Below are 14,915 nucleotides of genomic sequence, written 5' to 3' on the forward strand. Positions count from 1 at the left end.
ATGACAAACTGTTGCAGTAGTACATTAAAGCAAATAAGTTCAAAGGGGCGCAACTCCTAGAAAAAAAATGATTCGTAATATTCTGTCGATATGCACATTTACATAGTATGTCCTTATTATCTACAAAGTTTCATGAAATTCTGTGGTGTGGTTTCAGAGGAGTTGCGATGACAAACTGTTGCAGTAGTACATTGAAGCAAATAAGTTCAAAGGGGCGTAACTCCTAGAAAAAAATTGAATCGTAATTTCCTGTTGTTATGCACATCTACATAGTATGTCCTTTTTATCTACAAAGTTTCATGAAATTCTGTGGTGTGGTTTCAGAGGAGTTGCCATGACAAAAGGTTGCAGTAGTATATTGGATAAATAAGTTCAAAGGGGCATAACTCCTGGGGAAGAAATTGATTCGTAAATTCCTGTCGATAGGCACATCTACATAGTATGTCCTTAATTATTATCTGAAAAGGTTTCATGAAATTCTGTTGTGTGGTTTGAGAGGAGTTGCGATGACAAGAAACAGGACTGAGGGACTGACTGACTGACAGACGGACCGACAGACAGACGGACGGACGGGTCAAAAACATTATACCCTTCACAAAAAATTTGTGTGGGGGTATAATAAATTTTAATAACGAGTCTATTCATATAATGTTACTATAACTTCTATCCCTTAAATATTTAGGCTTAAACAAAACTAACAATATATTCATGTTGCTGATAACCCAGACAGCTCGTCTGGACACCAGATTTTAATGATTTTTAAAACAATATCCATGTATACAAATTGTAAGCATATATACATAAAAGATAATCATAAAATTCATAATTGATGAAATGCTTCTATGCTGTATTTTAAGTTAAATACCAAATAGTGACAAAATCTCTATCATCAACAATCTTCCTGCCAGGAACAACCATGACAACCGACTAAAACAAGTGAACTTGGTCAAACTTCTTTAAAAACTAAATTTGTAGTGGGAAAATGTTGGAAACCTGAGTCCAAAACCTAATGCTCTGAAGACCGTCTCAGGAAGTATACTTTAGACAGTATAAAAAAATGTATAATTATTCAGAACAAAACAATTGATAAAAATATAAATTATATCAAACTCAGCTAAAAAATAAAAGAAGAATGTGTCTGAGGACAAGATGCCCTTGCTCAAGCTTTGCAATTTTAAAAATTTTAAAAAGGAGCATAACTCTAGAAAAGTAAGTGACTCACTGCCCAAATTTGCAATTTTCCAACTGATAAAGGGGCATTACTCTTAAAAGTTAGTGCGGAAACAAAAATGGGACAAAAGGAACAACAAAAGGACAGAAGGAAATCAAGGGTAACACTTAATGCCTCCTTTCCCTATGGCAGGGGCATAAAAAAACGAAAACATTCGGAAAAGATATATATTTAACAACGGTGAAAGCCAAAATATACATTTCATTTTTTCTTTTATTTTAAGATTCTCCATTCTTAACTTCTGGAAGTGTTTTGACTAGACATGGACCATTATTAATATATCTAAAAGAGTAGGTCTTCAAATAAAAGTGGTCAATTTCAAATAATTTTCAAAGTACCAATTGAATCTAGCCACAGGGGAAAAAATAATGAATACAATCTGAACTATGAACTCAAAATAAAACTATACATACCAATAAACTGTTAACACAGAGATATGTCTCGCCTATTTGTTATTTTGATAATGCAAATGTTGAAATTGAAATAACAATACTTTTACATGTAAGTTATGCAAGTATTCAAAGTCAATGAACCATGACTAAAGGTACAGGGCTAAACAATCTCCATGGAAATGAGATAATGAGTAAAGTACTAAACTATGAGAACATATGTTCATTTAAACATACTTAACATATACACACTGTGTAAATTGTAAATAAACTTGAAATTGTTATGCTGTGGCCAAACCGGTTCTTGGGGTGAACACTAAATTTTCAAAAAAAATCTGGAGGCCTGCGAGACGACTTAATTTGTTTAAAATTGGTATGGACGAATACTGTTATATCTAATGCAGGGCAAGCTCATGTTGATTTTTCAGAAAATGTATTGATTTTCGAGTTTCAGTTAATTTCATGTATCTAGGTGAACAAATTTCGAAGTTACAGAAATTGGACAAATATGCCATTAAAACATATGTATGTGACAAATCAACATGAGCTTGCCCTGCATTACATGTAACAGTATTCGTCCATACCAATTTTAAGCAAATTAAGTCGTCTCACAGGTCTCCCGATTTTTTTGAAAATTTAGTGTTCACCCCAAGAACCAGTTTGGCCACAGCATAACAATTTCAAGTTTATTTACAATTTACACAGTGTGTGTATGTTTTAAGTATGTTCAAATGAACATATGCTCCCATAGTTTAGGACTTTACTCATTATAAGTTGAAAAATACAGGCAAAGTTTAGATGTTTATGAAGTGTCCTATACTTTGACTTTAGTGGAACCTTAAAGAAATCTAAACATAAACACTAACTTGTAAACTAAGCAAAAGTTTCAAAGTCAATAGACCATGACTGAAGGGGCGGGGCCAAATAATCTTCATGAAAATGAGATATGCCAATGCTTATACAACTGCATACCAAATATCATTGACCTACCACTAGTGGTTCACCATAAACTAAGACCTAATCACAAACTAATACATTGTTGATGCCGCCGCCGACGCCGGAAACAGCATACCTATGTCTCGCTTTTCGACTCCGTCAAGGTGAGACAACAACCAGTTCAGTATCAATATGCATGACAAAAAACTGTCAAGAATGGACATGAGTAGAGCTACCTGAATATATCCTTTGGTTTTAATTGTAAAAAGAGAGATTTTAAAATTCAAAATAAGTTATATATAACTTACAATCTTGTTGAAAATGGAGAATCTTTACACAATTTTTTTTTTTTGTAAAAAATTATAAACATTTTCTCAAACATACACAAAAATTGTCTGAATTACATTCTTTACTGGTACAGCCACCCAATCATTTTCATGCAGCCACAGTTAAAGTTACCTGAAAAAGAAATATTCATTCTTAAACATATCTGTCAAAACTATGTGAAAATAATTGAAACAATATTTAATGCAAAAGAATAATTAACTGGACATTACAATTATGATGCATATAACATTTCTTTACCTAGCTTTAAATTGACTAGTGGACATAACTTTTAGACTACCAGTATTTGTTGGCAAAAAAAGATGAAAAACAAGTGGTTGTTTGTTGTCTATCATATTTTTTGTTTGTTTATTGTTTTATCCTATATCAAGTCATTGGTTTTCTCATATGAATTATTTCACATTTTGCCATGTTGGGGCCTTATATAGCTTACAATACAGAATAGGTTTTGCTCATTGTTGAAGACCATAGAATGGCATTCTATAGTTGCTAACATCCTTGTCATGTGGTTTCTGGTTGATTAATGTCTCATTGGAAATCATACTACATTTCTTAATTTCTATATAGTGGGATTAATCTAGATAAAAAAAAACAGAGAGAAGATATCCAAATTCAAATCTTTGACTTCCCTTATTTGTATCTTGATACCCCCTTCCAAATTATACATACACTTATAACATGAAAAATTCTAGTGACATGCTCTAAGTTGAATAGTTCATAAATCTATGTACAGTAACTGATTCTTACCATAAAAGTCAGCTCCAATTGCCATTCCCAGTTACCTCAAACCTTACGGACAAACTGCGATGTTAACCTGAAATATAAAATGCCTCATCATCAAAAATTGTTTAAACTGATCATTGTTGGTATACTTATATATATTTAATATAAATACTGGTAGTCTATAAATGTGTAATAGATGTTGAGAACATGTGGATTAGACAGCTATCCAGCAACCAAGCAAACTTTTTATGTAATTGCATCAGATCCTAAAATTAACTTATATACTGGTACTGATAAATGAGAGAGTAGACCTGACCAACTAAAAGCCTAGAGAGAATTTTCCAAAGAAATTTTATAATACATGTTTTTTTTTTTCTCTTCAAAACTGGAAAAATATTCTGGTACTTACCTTCCTTTATGATGTATTAGACCCCAAAGTCTTATTCCCAACACCATGAAAACATGTCACAGAAAGAACCTAAAAAGGAATTAAAATGGATACATTATTATATATTTTATAATTCCATTTCTGTCAACATTACTACATGTTCACAATAGTATAACATCAACACCTAAGTTTGTAAAATTAATATAAAGATGGAAAAAAAAAAGGAAGTCAAAGAATAATGATTTGAATTTCAACTGCATTAAAATCTGCATATTTTACAGAGTTATCTCCCATTGAATTAACAAATCTTGTTGTTTATTGAATTTGTCTCCCCTTGGAAGATCTATTCCAATCTCAGGATTTACTATTGCTATTTTAATAGAAAATCTTGTTAATATACTTGGTACATGTATCTTTAAATATTAAACTGGTAAAATAATTCCCGGTCGGGTATAGCTAGATGTTTTCACAACTTTTAGTTTTCAGTTTTCTGACTTGGAAAATATGTTCTCACCCTGACATGGCTACTGTGAGAAAAAACATTTATAATATGTCTAATACAGTTATTTTTTAATTATTTTTGTTTTAATTATCCTGATAAGAATTCAACTGGCCAATGTACATGTAATGGTGTATAATATCATACCATTAGTCTTTGCAGGTATTTAAGTTGATTTCTTCTGTGTGTTTTATCCCATTGAAATCAATAGTCAATACCATATTTTATTTCTTAAGACAAACAATTACACACATAGGACATATAAAGACCATCAGAAATAATAAATACAGTATTGTAACCTATATATCTCTGTAAGAACTCTGTAATGGAAACATAATAATAAAGATTAGTGATGTTTGAAAAATTGTTGTCACTTCTATCAAAGCAGGCTCTCTTAAAAGCTTACAGTAGATTTAGCTTCATCTGTGATAAAAATAAAATATATAGAGTATAGAGTATAGAGTATAGAGTTACGGAAATCTATATGCCACTCTTCCTGGTCTGTTAGCCATATTCAAGGTCGACGACTGAAACATCCTCTCTAAGCTGAATCTGCAAAATTCCAAAATTACAAATTAAACATCTGTGAGTGAACTCTGAAATGAAATATAAATATACTAGTCAACAAAAGTAACGATACACAAGTTTGAACTCCAATTTATCATAAAATATAATAAAATAGGAAAAAATGTTAAATTATCCAAAGCAAATGCATATGATTAAAAGAATCTGACCAAATTGGAAAGTGAGAAACTACCGAGTTATATAACACAGGGGTCAAATTTTTTTTGCGGAAAATGATGACAAAAGTCAGCACTTAATTTCGAAAGATGAGAATTAAGTATTCAGATATCTGCAAAGGCATTCAAAATTTTAAGCAGACCATGCATAAGTTTTAAGTTCTAATATCGATTTTTGAATTTTTGGATGAAAATATGATTTTTGAAATAACAAAAATTGCAACAACATCAAATTCACATATTTCCCTTAAATCAATGATTTTGGTAAGAATATAACACTTTGTAAATATTAGACCAATTGGGCAATTATTTACCTTGGTGCAGTGTATCCAATTTCATTATATATGGAAAATACGTTGCCTTGTATCATTTCTTTTGTTGACTAGTATATATATACAACCATACACATGAAAATATATAAAATGAAATATATCTACTAACCTAACTTTGAGCTGCTGAATTGTAGCTCTTACGTCCTTATATTTATTGAACATAGATGGTCCTCAAATAGTCAAAAAATATCACAAGGACCTAAGAGCTACAGTTCCACAGCTACCTTACCATCAATTCTATGAAGTAACCTGTATAAAAAATAAATATATATACACAACCATATACATGAAAATATATGAGATGCAATAAATCAACCAACCATACTATTAGCTGCGGAATCGTAGCTCTTAGGTCCTTGTGATATTTATTGAACATAGATGGTCCTCAAATCGTCAAAAAATATCATAAAGACCTAAGAGCTATGGTTTCACAGCTACCTTACCATCAATTCTTTGAAGTTACCTATATAAAATATAAATATATATACAACAATATACTTAAAAATATATAAAATGAAATAAATCAACCAATCTTACTATTAGGTGTGGAACCGTAGCTCTTAATTAGGTCCTTATGATATATCATAAAGACCTAAGAGCTATGGTTCCGTAGCTACCTTACCATCAATTCTTTGAAGAAACCAATATAAAAAATTAATATATATACAACCATATACATGAAAATATATAAAATGAAATAAATCAACCGATCTTACTATTAGGTGCGGAACCGTAGCTCTTAATTAAGTCCTTATGATATATTATAAAGACCTAAGAGCTACGGTTCTGCAGCTTCCTTACCATCAATTCTTTCAAGAAATCTATATAAAAAATAAATATATATATACAACAATACACATGAAAATATATAAAATGAAATAGATCAACCAACCATACTATTTATAGCTGCGGAACCATAGCTCTTAGGTCCTTATGATATTTATTGAACATAGATTGTCCTCAAATAGTCAAAAAATATCATAAAGACCTAAGAGCTACGGTTCTGCAGCTACTTTACCATCAATTCTTTGAAGAAACCTATATAGAAAATAAATATATATACAACAATACACATGAAAACACATAAAATGAAAAAGATCAACCAACCATATTACTTATAGCTGGGGAACCATAGCTCTTTGGTCCTTATGATATTTATTGAACATAGATAGTCCTCATATAGTCAAAAAATATCATAAAGACCTAAGAGCTATGGTTCCACAGCTGCCTTACCATCAATTCTTTGAAGAAACCTAGCTAAAAAATAAATATATATACAACCATATACATGAAAATATATAAAATGAAATAAATCAACCAATCTTACTATTAGGTGCGGAACCATAGCTCTAAATTTAAGGTCCTTATGATATATTATAAAGACCTAAGAGCTACGGTTACGCAGCAAACTTATTTTCAATTCTTTGAAGAAACCTATATAAAAAATAAATATATATACAACCATATACATGAAAATATATAAAATGATATAAATCACACAATCTTACTATTAGGTGCAGAACCGTAGCTCTTAATTAAGTCCTTATGATATATTATAAAGACCTAAGAGCTACGGTTCCGCAGCTTCCTTACCATCAATTCTTTCAAGAAATCTATATAAAAAAAAAATATATATATACAACAATACACATGAAAATATATAAAATGAAATAGATCAACCAACCATACTATTTATAGCTGCGGAACCATAGCTCTTAGGTCCTTATGATATTTATTGAACATAGATTGTCCTCAGTCAAAAAATATCATAAAGACCTAAGGCCGTAGCTCTTAATTAGGTCATTATGATATATTATAAAGACCAGCTAAGAGCTATGGTTCCCCAGCAACCTTACCATCAATTCTTTGAAGAAATCTATATAAAAAATAAATATATATACAACAATATACATGACAATATATAAAATGAAATAAATCAAACAATCTTACTATTAGGTGTCGAACCGTAGCTCTTAATTAGGTCATTATGATATATTATATAGACCTAAGAGCTACGGTTCGGCAGCTACCTTACCATCAATTCTTTGAAGAAACCTATATAAAAAATAAATATATATACAACCATAAACATGAAAATATATAAAATGAAATAAATCAACCGATCTTACTATTAGGTGCAGAATCGTAGCTCTTAATTAGGTCCTTATGATATATTATAAAGACCTAAGAGCTATGGTTCCGCAGCTACCTTACCATCAATTCTTTGAAGAAACCTATATAAAAAATAAATATATATACAATAATATACATGAAAATATATAAAATGATATAAATCAACCAATCTTACTATTAGGTGCCGAACGGTAGCTCTTAATTAGGTCATTATGATACATTATAAAGACCTAAGAGCTATGGTTCCGCTGCTACCTTACTGTCAATTCTTTGAAGAAACCTATATAAAAAATAAATATATATACAACCATATACATGAAAATATATAATATGAAATTAATCAATCAATCTTACTATTAGGTGCGGAACCGTAGTTCTTAATTAGGTCCTTATGATATATAATAAAGACCAAGAGCTATGGTTCCACAGCTACCTTACCATCAATTCTTTGAAGAAACCTATATAAAAAATAAATATATATACAACAATATACATGTAAATATATATAATGAAATAAATCAACCAATCTTACTATTAGGTGCCGAACCGAAGCTCTTAATTAGGTCCTTATGATATATTATAAAGACCTAAGAGCTAAGGTTACGCAGCTACCTTACCATCAGTTCTTTGAAGAAACCTATATAAAATAAAAATAAATATACAACCATATACATGAAAATATATAAAATGAAATAAATCAACCATTCTTACTATTAGGTGCGGAACCATAGCTCTTAATTAGGTCCTTATGATATATTATAAAAACCTAAGAGCTATGGTTCAGCAGCTACCTTACCATCAATTCTTTGAAGAAACCTATATAAAAAATAAAATATACATACAACAATATACATGAAAATATATATAATGCAATATATCAACCAATCTTACTATTAGGTGTGGAACCGTAGGTCTTAATTAGGTCCTTATGATATATCATAAAGACCTAAGAGCTACGTTTCCGCAGCTATCTTACCATCAATTCTTTGAAGAAACCTATATAAAAAAAATAAATAAATATACAACCATATACATGAGAATATATAAAATGAAATAAATCAACCGATCTTACTATTAGGTGCGGAACCATAGCACTTAATTAGGTCCTTATGATATATTATAAAGACCTTAGAGCTATGGTTCAGCAGCTACCTTACCATCAATTCTTTGAAGAAACCTATATAAAAAATAAATATATATACAAGCATATACATGAAAATATATCAAATTAAATATATCAACCAATCTTACTATTAGGTGCCGAACTGTAGCTCTTAATTAGGTCCTTATGATATATCATAAAGACCTAAGAGCTAAGATTCCCCAGCTACCTTACCAATAATTCTTTGAGGAAACCTATATAAAAAATAAATATATATACAAGCATATACATGAAAATATATAAAATGAAATATATCAATCAATCTTACTTATAGGTGCAGAACCGTAGCTCTTAATTAGGTCCTTATGATATATTATAAAGACCAAGAGCTATGGTTCCGCAGCTACCTTACCATCAATTCTTTGAAGAAACCTATATAAAAAATAAATATATATACAACTATATACATGAAAATATACAAAATGAAATAAATCAACCAATCTTACTATTAGGTGTGGACCGGTAGCTCTTAATTAGGTCCTTATGATATATCATAAAGACATAAGAGCTACATTTCCGCAGCTATCTTACCATCAATTCTTTGAAGAAAACTATATAGAAAATAAATATATATACAACAATATACATGAAAATATATCAAATTAAATATATCAACCAATCTTACTATAAGGTGCCGAACTGTAGCTCTTCATTAGGTCCTTATGATATATTATAAAGACCTAAGAGCTAAGGTTCGGCAGCTCCCTTACCATCAATTATTTGAAGAAACCTATATAAAAAATAAATATATATACAAGCATATCAATGAAAATATATAGAATGAAATATATCAATCAATCTTACTATTAGGTGCGGAACAGTAGCTCTTAATTAGGTCCTTATGATATATTATAAAGACCAAGAGCTATGTTTCCGCAGCTACCTTACCATCAATTCTTTGAAGAAACCTATATAAAAAATAAATATATATACAACAATATACATGAAAATATACAAAATGAAATAAATCAACCAATCTTACTATAAGTTGCGGAACCATAGCTCTAAATTAGGTCCTAATGATATATCATAAAGACCTTAGAGCTATGGTTCAGCAGCTACCTTACCATCAATTCTTTGAAGAAACCTATATAATAAATTAAATATATATACAACAATATACATGAAAATATATCAAATTAAATATATCAACCAATCTTACTATTAGGTGCCGAACTGTAGCTCTTAATTAGGTCCTCATGATATATATTATAAAGACCTAAGAGTTAAGGTTCCGCAGCTACCTAACCAATAATTCTTTGAAGAAACCTATATAAAAAATAAATATATATACAAGCATATACATGAAAATATATAAAATGAAATAAATAAATCAATCTTACTATAAGTGCGGAACTGTAGCTCTTAATTAGGTCCTTATGATATATTATAAAGACCCAAGAGCTATGGTTCCGCAGCTACCTTACTATCAATTCTTTGGAGAAACCTATATAAAAAATAAATATATATACACCAATATACAGGAAAATATATAAAATGAAATTAATCAACCAATCTTACTATTAGGTGCGGACCTGTAGCTCTTAATTAGGTCCTTATGATAATCATAAAGACCTAAGAGATATGGTTCCGCAGCTATCTTACCATCAATTCTTTGAAGAAACCTATATAAAAAATAAATAATATGCAACATTATACATGAAAATATATCAACCAATCTTACTATTAGGTGCCGAAACCATAGCTCTTAATTAGGTCCTTATGATATATTATAAAGACCTAAGAGCAACGGTTCCGCAGCTATCTTACCATCAATTCTTTGAAGAAACCTATATAAAAAATAAATATATATATACAACAATATACATGAAAATATATCAAATTAAATATATCAACCAATCTTACTATTAGGTGCTGAACTGTTGCTCTTCATTAGTTCCTTATGATATATTATAAAGACCTAAGAGCTACGGTTCGGCAGCTACCTTACCATCAATTCTTTGAAGAAACCTAAATAAAAAATAAATATATATACAACAATATACATGAAAATATATCAAATTAAATATATCAACCAATTTTACTATTAGGTGCCGAACTGTAGCTCTTAATTAGGTCCTTATGATATATTATAAAGACCTAAGAGCTAAGGTTCCGCAGCTACCTTACCAATAATTCTTTGAAGAAACCTATATAAATAATAAATATATATACAAAAAAAATATACAAAATGAAATAAGTCAACCAATCTTACTATTAGGTGCAGAACCATAGCTCTAAATTAGGTCCTAATGATATATCATAAAGACCTTAGAGCTATGGTTCAGTAGCTACCTTACCATCAATTCTTTGAAGAAACCTAAATAAAAAATAAATATATACAACAATATACATGAAAATATATCAAATTAAATATATCAACCAATCTTACTATTAGGTGCCGAACTGTAGCTCTTAATTAGGTCCTTATGATATATCATAAAGACCTAAGAGCTAAGGTTCCGCAGCTACCTTACCAATAATTCTTTGAAGAAACCTATATAAAAAATAAATATATATACAACAATATACATGAAAATATATAAAATGAAATAAATCAATCTTACTATTAGGTGCGGAACTGTAGCTCTTAATTAGGTCCTTATGATATATTATAAAGACCAAGAGCTATGGTTCCGCAGCTACCTTACCATCAATTCTTTGGAGAAATCTATATAAAAAATAAATATATATACAACAATATACATGAAAATATATAAAATGAAATTAATCAACCAATCTTACTATAAGGTGCGGACTTGTAGCTCTTAATTAGGTCCTTATGATATATCATAAAGACCTAAGAGCTATGGTTCCGCAGCTACCTTACCATCAATTCTTTGAAGAAACCTATATAGAAAATAAATATATATACAACAATATACATGAAAATATATCAAATTAAATATATCAACCAATCTTACTATTAGGTGCTGAACTGTTGCTCTTCATTAGTTCCTTATGATATATTATAAAGACCTAAGAGCTACGGTTCGGCAGCTACCTTACCATCAATTCTTTGAAGAAACCTAAATAAAAAATAAATATATATACAACAATATACATGAAAATATATCAAATTAAATATATCAACCAATTTTACTATTAGGTGCCGAACTGTAGCTCTTAATTAGGTCCTTATGATATATTATAAAGACCTAAGAGCTAAGGTTCCGCAGCTACCTTACCAATAATTCTTTGAAGAAACCTATATAAAAAATAAATATATATACAAAAAAAATATACAAAATGAAATAAGTCAACCAATCTTACTATTAGGTGCGGAACCATAGCTCTAAATTAGGTCCTAATGATATATCATAAAGACCTTAGAGCTATGGTTCAGTAGCTACCTTACCATCAATTCTTTGAAGAAACCTAAATAAAAAATAAATATATACAACAATATACATGAAAATATATCAAATTAAATATATCAACCAATCTTACTATTAGGTGCCGAACTGTAGCTCTTAATTAGGTCCTTATGATATATCATAAAGACCTAAGAGCTAAGGTTCCGCAGCTACCTTACCAATAATTCTTTGAAGAAACCTATATAAAAAATAAATATATACACAACAATATACATGAAAATATATAAAATGAAATAAAACAATCTTACTATTAGGTGCGGAACTGTAGCTCTTAATTAGGTCCTTATGATATATTATAAAGACCAAGAGCTATGGTTCCGCAGCTACCTTACCATCAATTCTTTGGAGAAATCTATATAAAAAATAAATATATATACAACAATATACATGAAAATATATAAAATGAAATTAATCAACCAATCTTACTATAAGGTGCGGACTTGTAGCTCTTAATTAGGTCCTTATGATATATCATAAAGACCTAAGAGCTATGGTTCCGCAGCTACCTTACCATCAATTCTTTGAAGAAACCTATATAGAAAATAAATATATATACAACAATATACATGAAAATATATCAAATTAAATATATCAACCAATCTTACTATAAGGTGCCGAACTGTAGCTCTTCATTAGGTCCTTATGATATATTATAAAGACCTAAGGGCTACGGTTCGGCAGCTACCTTACCATCAATTCTTTGAAGAAACGTATATAAAAAATAAATATATTTACAACAATATACATGAAAATATATCAAATTAAATATATCAACCAATCTTACTATTAGGTGCCGAACTGTAGCTCTTAATTAGGTCCTTATGATATATCATAAAGACCTAAGAGCTAAGGTTCCGCAGCTACCTTACCAATAATTCTTTGAAGAAACCTATATAAAAAATAAATATATATACAACAATATACATGAAAATATATAAAATGAAATAAATAAATCAATCTTACTATTAGGTGCGGAACTGTAGCTCTTAATTAGGTCCTGATGATATATTATAAAGACCAAGAGCTATGGTTCCGCAGCCACCTTACCATCAATTCTTTGAAGAAACCTATATAAAAAATTAAAGAACCTTAGTGAGCTCGCTCACATACCCCACGTCCCCACATTGTCAGTGGAGAAATAAAATAAGTGTAAGAAAAAAAAATTGTATCAGAAAAAAAAATTGAATCATAATTTCCTGTCAATATGCACATCTACATAGTATGTCCTTATTATCTACACAGTTTCATGAAATTCTGTTGTGTGGTTTGAGAGGAGTTGCGATGACAAAAGGTTGCAGTAGTATATTGGGCAAATAAGTTCAAAGGGGCGTAACTCCTGGAAAAAAAATTAAATCGTAATTTCCTGTCAATATGCACATCTACGTAGTATGTCCTTATTATCTGAAAAGGTTTCATGAAATTCTGTTGTGTGGTTTGAGAGGAGTTGCGATGACAAAAGGTTGCAGTAGTATATTGGGCAATGACGGACTGACGGACGGACAGACGGACGGACAGGTCAAAAACATTATACCCTCCGCAACTCGTTGGTTGGGGTATAATAAATATATATACAACAATATACATGAAAATATACAAAATGAAATAAATTAACCAATCTTACTATTAGGTGCGGACCCTTAGCTCTTAATTAGGTCCTTATGATATATCATAAAGACCTAAGAGCTACGTTTCCGCAGCTATCTTACCATCAATTCTTTGAAGACACCTATATAAAAAATAAATAATATACAACATTATACATGAAAATATATCAAATTAAATATATCAACCAATCTTACTATTAGGTGCCTAACCATAGCTCGTAATTAGGTCCTTATGATATATTTTAAAGACCAAGAGCTATGGTTCCGCAGCTACCTTACCATCAATTCTTTGAAGAAACCTATATAAAAAATAAATATATATACAACAATATACATGAAAATATACAAAATGAAATAAATCAACCAATCTTACTATTAGGTGCGGACCTGTAGCTCTTAATAAGGTCCTTATGATATATCAAAAAGACCTAAGAGCTACGTTTCCGCAGCTATCTTACCATCAATTCTTTGAAACAACCTATATAGAAAATAAATAATATACAACATTATAAATGAAAATATATCAAATTAAATATATCAACCAATCTTACAATTAGGTGCCTAACCATAGCTCTTAATTAGGTCCTTATGATATATTTTAAAGACCAAGAGCTATGGTTCCGCAGCTACCTTACCATCAATTCTTTGAAGAAACCTATATAAAAAATAAATATATATACAACAATATACATGAAAATATACAAAATGAATTAAATCAATCAATCTTACTATTAGGTGTGGACCCGTAGCTCTTAATTAGGTCCTTATGATATATCATAAAGACCTAAGAGCTTCGTTTCCACAGCTATCTTACCATCAATTCTTTGAAGAAACCTATATAAAAAATAAATAATATACAACATTATACATAAAAATATATCAAATTAAATATATCAACCAATCTTTCTATTAGGTGCCCAACTGTAGCTCTTAATTTGGTCCTTATGATATATCATAAAGACTTAAGAGCTACATTTCCGCAGCTATCTTACCATCAATTCTTTGAAAAAACCTATATAAAAAATAAATAACATACAACATTATACATGAAAATAT

At 29.7% G+C, this 14,915-nt stretch overlaps 1 long non-coding RNA gene across 2 annotated transcripts in view; it reads right to left on the reverse strand.

The window, feature by feature from the left end:
• Positions 1-2,446: 2,446 nt before the first annotated feature.
• Positions 2,447-14,915, reverse strand: part of LOC127734661 (uncharacterized) — a 35,045-nt gene continuing 22,576 nt past the window's right edge. The window contains exons 1-3 of one of the 2 annotated variants that reach the window (XR_007997692.1): positions 4,034-4,477; positions 3,649-3,715; positions 2,447-3,015 (exon numbers count right to left, since the gene is read on the reverse strand). This is a non-coding gene — a long non-coding RNA (uncharacterized LOC127734661). Of the gene's footprint in view, positions 3,016-3,648; positions 3,716-4,033; positions 4,478-14,915 lie in introns of those variants that run through there. The other variant, XR_007997693.1, reaches the window with a different exon arrangement.

This window comes from Mytilus californianus, unplaced genomic scaffold, assembly GCF_021869535.1.
Source record: "Mytilus californianus isolate M0D057914Y unplaced genomic scaffold, xbMytCali1.0.p SCAF_3, whole genome shotgun sequence".
Classification (NCBI taxonomy): domain Eukaryota; kingdom Metazoa; phylum Mollusca; class Bivalvia; order Mytilida; family Mytilidae; genus Mytilus; species Mytilus californianus.